The sequence below is a fragment of the Pteropus vampyrus genome, unplaced genomic scaffold (assembly GCF_000151845.1).
Source record: "Pteropus vampyrus isolate Shadow unplaced genomic scaffold, Pvam_2.0 Scaffold402, whole genome shotgun sequence".
Taxonomy (NCBI): domain Eukaryota; kingdom Metazoa; phylum Chordata; class Mammalia; order Chiroptera; family Pteropodidae; genus Pteropus; species Pteropus vampyrus.
The window spans coordinates 139,565-147,936 of record NW_011889183.1 but is presented as its reverse complement, the minus strand read 5'-3'; positions in this window follow the sequence as shown (position 1 = coordinate 147,936).

Genomic DNA, 8,372 nt, shown 5'->3' with positions numbered 1-8,372 from the left:
TGTGACTCTCTCGACTTGCATTATGGCTACACGTGTAAGGACACAAAAGTGTTATATCGCAATAATTAAAGCACATTTTAAAGAGGTTAAATGACTAATAAATACTGAACGCATGTAAGTACCTGCACACACATCCGTGTGCGTGCATGTGCGTGTGTGTGTATGCGTGTGCGTGTGTGTGTATGCGTATGCGTGTGCGCAGCCGTCTCCTGACTGGGCAGCAGTCCATGCGTTTGCCACGGCGCACTCTGCGGGTCTGTTTGTTGTAAAGCGCTCACCTGCATGGCCCTCTGCAGGTGGCATCCTGCTGGCGGCTCGGCTGTCACTCACACACCTTAGAGACGCATCTCGCGAAGCCCGTAGGGAGTCAGGGGTCCCTGCTGCATCCCGGCCACCATGCCCGTGGCCTTCCTGAACCTGCGTGTTTGCCGGTGCCTCCGACTCACTCCCCTTCCATGGCCGGCGAGGCGTCTTGCCCTTCGAACACTGCGGGACAGACCGACCCGGAGTGCGCGCCCCCGTCACAGCCCGTGCCCCGTTAGTAGCGAAACAGACACCACGCAGCTCCGTGTAAATGACAGCCAACGAGCTGGCTCTGTCTTCTCCTGCCGGTTCTCCTAAAATTTAAAAGGGCTCTGCCGACGTCTGTCTTGTGCGTCGGGGAAGAGAGTGGCCCAGGCTCGCCGACACTTCATCCGTCAGCGACGCGGCTTCTAACGTTTATTTTGATCCCGATTTAGCCTGTTTCTGTTCATTCTTTTAGCAGCAGGTTTCATATCAGAGACTCGACGTGAGATCTTAATTGTCGTTCCTGGTAGAGGGGGTGCTCGTCTTTTCCTTACAAGTAGGTTCTCTGGGGGAGCGTGGACAGGATAAGCCTGTGTTTGGGGGCTCCACGGAGAATAGATTGCGGATGTTCTTTTTAATCAGCTGAGAAACGGGCCTAATTAGAGGCCTTTAATGCATTATTTGTTGAATGACTGTTGAAGTGAGAATGTATTTAAGTTTAATACTAAATCTAGTTGAGTTAATTGGAGTTAAATTGTCTTTTCAGTGACTAACCCAGCGGAGTGTGAACGGTAAATTACCCCTCGCTGGAGCCTCGGAAGACCTCCAGCCAGGAATCCTCTTTGGAAAAGTGTGGGCCCTGGTTTCCATCTGGTCAGCAAGGAAGGGCCAGTCTGCGGCGGAGATGGCCCCGTGCTCCTCCGGCAAGGCCAAGGCCATCCCTCTCCGCCCCGACGGCACGACTCTGGGCGCTACGGTTCCGCGCTATTACGTTATCAGGAAAAGGTGCTGTTTTACGGCATCCAGAGCATGTGCGGGGGGACGGGACGGTCATGGGGCATGGAATTCATTCGCGGGTGCTGGCCCTTGACGGGGTATTGTGTTCGGAGGATGCTCCAGAAATCTCACGGCTAGTGCCGTAGGGGGCGGGGGGGAGGGGCGGGTAAAGACTCCTCTTCCTCGATCGATTCTATCGATTGTCGCTCAGCAGCACACCCCGAACAATGACGCCACCTCTCACTCGCAGCTGCAGGCGGAGCCTGCCCTGCGCCCCCTTTTCCCAGTCAAGGCTGTCGTTAAACGTAAGAGCAAATAGCACATCGAGAGGCCAAGTGTTTTATTAATTTATCATCAGAATTATCTCAGTGCATTAATATTAATAGCCTCGAATTGGATTTCATTTAAGAGGTGACTCTTGGATGTTCGTGTGGCTTTTTAGTGGCTTCACCATCAGTCGGAAATAAAGTGGAGCGTTTCCTATAAATTGCATGCGTCCCAAATGGGCGCCAGAGGCATCAGAGAACCAGGAACCGTCCACCCTCACAGTATCTTACGGTGTCGCTGCGGCCCCTGTCCACGCCTTTGGCCCCACCGAACCCCGGGCAGCACCGGTCTGCTGCCGCCGCCCCGGCTTCGCCCCCTCCGGGATGCCGCCGGTTGGACTCACGCGGGGCGCAGCCTTTCAGACGGGCTTCATCCGCGCCGTGACGGGCATTCACGTGTCCTCCGTGCTGTCTCCCGGCTCGATAGCGCATTTCTTTTTAGCGCCGAGTGCCACGCCGCCGTCTGGACGGACCCCAGTTTACGTAGCCGTCAGCTCCCGAAGGATCTGGTTTGCTTCTGAGTCTGGGCGACGATGAACGAAGCGGCCGCAAACGTCTGCGTGCGGCTTGTTGGGGGGACGCTGGCTTCCAGCTCTTTTGAGTCAATGCCGAGGACGCGGTTGTTGGGCCTGGTGATGACAGCGTATTCCGTTTTGTGAAAAATCACCAAACCGCCTTGCAAAGGGGCTTTCGCGTTAGGTTCTGAGCATCGACTTTCTTTGATGATGCAGAGGGAGCTGTAATGTTACGCTTCACATTTTCCGATTTTTCCAAGTCCCGACACTTCTCTGCTTGTTAGTTTCCCGCCGGTCGGCAACTTTGGCGTTGGGGGGGGGGAAGGGGGGAGCCACGTGGGGCCCGGGCTGGAGGCGGTGCCTGCCATCGAGCAGAAAGACGCTGGCTCCCACCCCACCCCGGCCGGTGCTGCCCCGGCAGGGAGTGCAGGGGCGTGGAGAAGAGGCGACAGGACAGGCAGGGGTGAGCTTTCACCACCCGCAACAGACACCGGGCCATGCCATCTCTGACAGGCCTTTTGAAAAAGGAAACTATCATCTGCTCCCCCCGATTTAAAATGCCAATGCTCCTTCAGGTATGATAGAAAGAAGACGCGGTTGCTCGCGGAAACTTAGAGAACTCAGTAGCTCCCGTCCGTCTGGTTCGTTTACTGAAGCCGCAGACCACGTGGTGTCTCCGGTCGTCAAGCCTTTCTCAGCCCCTTTCTAGAGGCACTGGACTCGGCAAACGCCTAAGCCGCAAAACCCCGAGGACTGGAGAGTTTTTCCTGAAAGAAACATTAAATACGCAGCACGAGCCACCCAGGCACGCACATTTCGGGGGCTCTGGCGGTCCCAGGAGGACCTGGACTGCGCCCTCGTGGGTGTGCACACGCGACCTTACACGCAACGAGTGTGAAGAAACGCATCGTGTGCACCACGCATTTTGCTGAGTGAAAGATCATCTTAAAATAGGAGCTTTCCGAATGAGAGGGTGAAGCTTTCCCCAGATGCTCTGGCGGATCGATCTAAATCGAAACTCGAGGGCAAAAAAATCTGTCCAAGTGTCTACTTAAAACAGGGAAGGAGAGATTCTAGCTCAAATATGCAGCCTTAGAAAGACACTATTTTTAGACAGTCAATTTTCTTATCTCTAAGCTGCCCTCAGATCTGCTCCGTTAAAGCCTGAGCTGAAGATTGAAAAAAAAATCAGCCCGCCTTCCCCTGACCAGCGCTGAGGCTCACCTCGGGCACACCGGCCGGTTCCCTGGGGGCCCGGGGCTCTGTCTCCAGGGACGCACGGACCCGGTCACTCCCCCTCCCAGTCTCCATGGGGGAGGCGGGAGCGGAATTATAATTTGAGAATATTTACTTTCCAAGTCAGGTTAATTAAAACTCTCCAGTCTGGGCCTATTTGAGCTAAATAATGTAATTAAGAAGACATTCGATTTCTCACCTGTTCATTACAGCATTTACAGTGACAAATGCTCTCTCTACAATGACAACACAGCTTCCATCTCTCATCTTGCGGTTCACAATTTTCTGCTCCCTCCTTCCTGTGCGTCCCCTTTCCGTGGGCAGTGAGTGAAACCCGTCTTCTGTGGAGACGGGGGCCGCCGGGTCGCAGGCCGCGGGCTGGGAAGGGCGCCAGTCAGGCCGGGAGCTCGGGCTTCGGGTCCGGTGGCGCCTCCTGCCGCAGCGACCTCAGGCCGGTGTCTTCACGACGGCGCCTCCCAACAAACAAAACCCAGAAAGACCAAATCAAGCGAACAGGCAACCGGACAAAACCCACGACGAGGATGCGGCCGTCGCCTCGTTAACAGAAGCGCGTCGTGAGGTCCGGTGCGTGACGCCCGGGAATGACGCCCTCGATGCTGGCGAGGCCCGGGAATGACGCCGTTCTATTGAGTTTGAGACCCCCAGCCATTCGAGAACATCGCTCGGGCATTTCTCTGTATACGGAACTTCACGACAAGTTCACACACAGTTCACAGGAAAGGTAAATTTGTCATTTTGAACCGCAACCTGAAGTGAAAGACAATGGGAGAAGCGAACAGCTGTGCGGTTACTGTAATGTCTTAAAGGGACAGCAATAAATTGCCAGGACGTTTTTATGGAGTTTCTTAACCTTTGGCCTCGGGAGGGGGGATCAATAAGATATTAAGGAAATCGTGAATTGATGCTTCGCAGAGAGTAGACATCAGTGAGGGCTCCGCGGCCGAGACAAACGTCCGAACCAGGCGCCTCGCGTCTGGGTCTGAAGTTGCAAGGCCGGTGACATCCGGGCGGGAACCGCGTGCGTCATTCTGCGCCCGCGAGGCGGACTTCTCGGCGCGGGGCGCACCGGACGCTTGGGCGGTGCTCGGCCATCGGGACGGAACCTCTGGGGGAAACGAAGGGCACACGGCCGTGCGGCAGTGGGGAGCGCGCTCTGCGCAGCTGGAGTGTCGCGCGGTTCCCGATTGACTCACGCTGCTCTCGGGCAGCCCCAGGCTACGGAGACTTAGCTTCGCGTGCGAGTGATGGACACATATCCCGACCGCAGTGACCTATCAGAACACGCGTCTCTATGTGAGGACGGGGACCGCCCCTCCCTCCGTCTCTCCCTCGTTGTCCTCTCTGTCACTGTCCCTGTGTCCGTCTGTCTCTGTCTGTCTCTACATCCGTCTCTCCGTCTCTATCTGTGTCTCTCTCTGGGCCTCTGGGCCTGGGGCAAGGGGCAGGTCAGGCCCGCTGGGCAGCAGACAGACGTTGCTAGCATGCCGGATGGCGGGGGCGCTTGGATTCGCAACCACCCTTTCTCTCTCTTAAAAAATTTTTATCAAAAGGACCTCGAGTCTGTCTCCTGTTTGGTCAGCGACAGCCCAGTGTCCCTGGCGACCACAGGCTGCGGGCAGCAGGGGCCGTGGCACTTCTTCCCGGAGGACGGACGCTGGAGCCCAGGCCCCGCGGGTGGGCCGCGTGCCCCGTGCTTGGCAGAGCGGCCTGTCCCCGAGCAGAGCCCACGCGGAAGTGGATTCTGTCACCCCGGGGCACAGTCCCCGGGGCACAGGTCAGGAAGCGGCCTTCGTGAGGACTCACACATGTGACTGAAGTAGACACACACTGCCCGGTGCCAGTGGCCAGTTGAGCCCTGGTTTCTCAGCCTGCACCTCAGAGGGGCCGCGGTCCAGCTGCCCTCGGCAGGCGGCGAGATCCCGTCGGCTGGGCGCCCACAGTCACAGAGGTGCAGGAAACCGTGCAAGGGGCGAACTGTCCATTGTCTGCACGCGTCACATTGTCACGACCTCGTGACGACGGTGGTGACGCCCTGGCTCAAACCAGCAGAGGGCTTCTCACCGTCAGACGGAGCCATCGTGCACATCACGGGAGGTGGCACGGAGGCCTCGGCAGTGCTGTGGGTCGTGCAGAACTCGGTCCCTCAGCTCTGGCGCCGGGAGACAGAGAGCTGGCGTCACCATCCGCAGACGCCGTGCCATCCTCCCGGGAAAGTAACGGCTTTGCTGGGTAGACCGCCAGGGCCAAGAAGAGCTCAAAAAGTCTGCCGGACACAAAAACCAGCAGCCTGGCTCTGAACCAGCAACGGCACAGAAAATACGGATCTTTCTCAGGAGTCACAGTAACGACGACGTATCTGGAATTAATTGTGCCAGGAACACACGATCCCTCTGTGAAGAAGCATTTAAAGTCTAATCTAGGCCGTAGAATCTGATCTGAATCAGTGGGGTGGGGGCACTGTCTATGCTCTTAGCTGGGACAGCTGAACGTTTAACGGTGTCAGTTTCCCCAGGAGAAACCCAGAAAATCGACGAAATCCCGATCAACAATCTGGCTGGACACAGGAAATTCAAAATCCAGTGGAAGAGTGAAATTGACAAAGATCTGCGTTAACCTCGAAACACAAAAACCCGTGGGTGGGACCCGAAACGGAGAAAAACGCAGGGTCATGAAGCCACGGTGACAGGGACGGCGCGGTGAGGACGTGAGCCCGCGGGACACGACAGCCCGGTGACACGCACCTCACACTCACACGTCAGGCCTGACACACACCTCACATTCACGCATCAGACCTGAGACACGCACCTCACACTCACGCGTCAGACCTGAGACACGCACCTCACACTCACGCATCACGCCTGAGACACGCACCTCACACTCACGCGTCAGACCTGAGACACGCACCTCACACTCACGCATCACGCCTGAGACACGCACTTCACACTCACGCGTCAGACCTGAGACACGCACCTCACACTCACGCGTCACGTGTCACACCCATGTGACAAGCACCTCGCACTCACACGTCATGCCTGAGACACGCACCTCACACTCACGCACCACACCTGTGACACGCACCTCACACTCACGTGTCAGACCTGAGACACGCACCTCACACTCACGCGCCATGCCTGAGACATGCACCTCACACTCATGCGTCACGCCTGTGACACGCACCTCACACTCACGCGTCACGTGTCATGCCTGTGTGACACACATCTCACACTCACACGTCAGACCAGAGACATGCACCTGGAGGTGTCCCCAGCTCGGGGCCCGTTCTGCACTAGTGCCCTCCCAGGGATGCTCAGGCCAGGGACCGTCCAGCCCCCTGCCCAGTGCAAGCAGGAGCCTCCACGAGCTCTGCGCTGCGTCGCCCGAGAGCCAGCAGGCCCTGCGCCCCAGGTCCGATGGCCGCCAGCGCCCTGCCAGGTGCCAGCTCGTCTCTGTCACGGGGACTTGGCCCTGGCGCACGGCAGCCCCGGCATAGTCAGACTGGCTCGAGCCGACTGCCAGGGTGAGGAGCAAGTGTGCCGTCCGCGTACGGCCTCCTCCATGCGTAGTGCTCGCTCACGGTGACACGCGGCCCGGCCGTCCCTCCCCGTGCTCCCGAGAGCCGCCGCCTTCCGGCTCGCCAGCCTGTTCGCCCCGGTCCTGTGTTCTCGTCTCTCAGCTGGCCTTTCTCCTTCAGTGTTAGGAGTGGGGTCTCCCAAACCGTGAACGTTGGACCACTGGCCACCGGCTAACGTTGGGGACCGGCTGGCCGATGTGGATATTAGGTACAGGTTTGGGGACACGGTTTCCACTCCTGTCGTAAACATTGGCGGTGCTGAGCGCAGTGGCCTTCGCAATGCACGGACACACGCGTCGGGGTCGAAACCCTTTCGAGCTCTGCTCCCGTACTCGACACTGCATTCCACGTTTCGGTTGTGTCCTTGGCCGCCTGTGGGGACGCAGACACCACCCGCTGTTGCCTGAACGGCAGCTCCGTGCCCACGATGGTGCCCTGGAGGGTTAAGAGGAGTGAGTCCCCTCCAGACTTTGTCGCCAGGACGCCTGCTCCGTGGGCTGTGCTGGTGTCCCAGGCACTGCTGCGCACGTGGGTAGAGCTGCTGAACCTTCCTGCTCCCCCACGGCAGCCGGAGCCCCGTGACTTGCTCTGGCCAATGACATGTCGGTGAAAACAACGCCACTTCTGGGCGGAGGCTTCTGAATCCAAGTCACGGAGTTCTTTTCCCCCGCCCCAGGGATGCCACGTCCTGGCCGGGAGCTGCTCCCTCGGCCTGGACCCCAGGAAGACAGAGCCGCAGGCGACCGTGACTGGCCAGCTGTGTGTGGGAGGAGCAGACGCGGTTGCTGGGCTGTTTCGATCACCTGCTCCTGCAGCAGGCCCTCAGGGAGGCTGCGGTGCCCGCGTGCAGACAGATGGAGGCGGAGAACCCCAGGGTGCTCGCGGTTCCGGTGAAGGTTTCACGCTGTCATTTTGAAAACAATCGATGCTTATTTCGGCACTTGCCATGTGCGTCAAGTGTCCATTTATGTAAGAGGAATTCAGTGGGGTGGCTTTGTTGTTACGACCAACACACCTGTGAGCGTCTGGCCGAGGGTGGCCATCCGGAGCTGGGCTTCGAACCCAAGCCCTCGGGCCCTGGAGCAGACTTGAAACTGTTCTCAACGGTACCGGGACCACCCTGTGGAAAATGCTCGCACGTACAGCAGCCAGGCGGGGCGGGGCTCCCACGGGCTGACGAGACCCCCCAGTGTGGGTGAGCGGGTGCTTGAGCGAGGGCGGGAGTGTGTGAGCGAGCGTGAGGACACACGTACGTGTCGCGATCGAGGTTGCAGATGCGCGATCTCCCCAGGGGCAGGAGGAGCAGAAAGCCCGTCCGCGAGCCTTGCTGGGTCGTCCTGTGCCGGATGAGGATCGGCGTTGAGCCATGTGCCGAAGCCCGTGAACCAAACGGGAGCGTGGCTTCCACACCAGGCACCT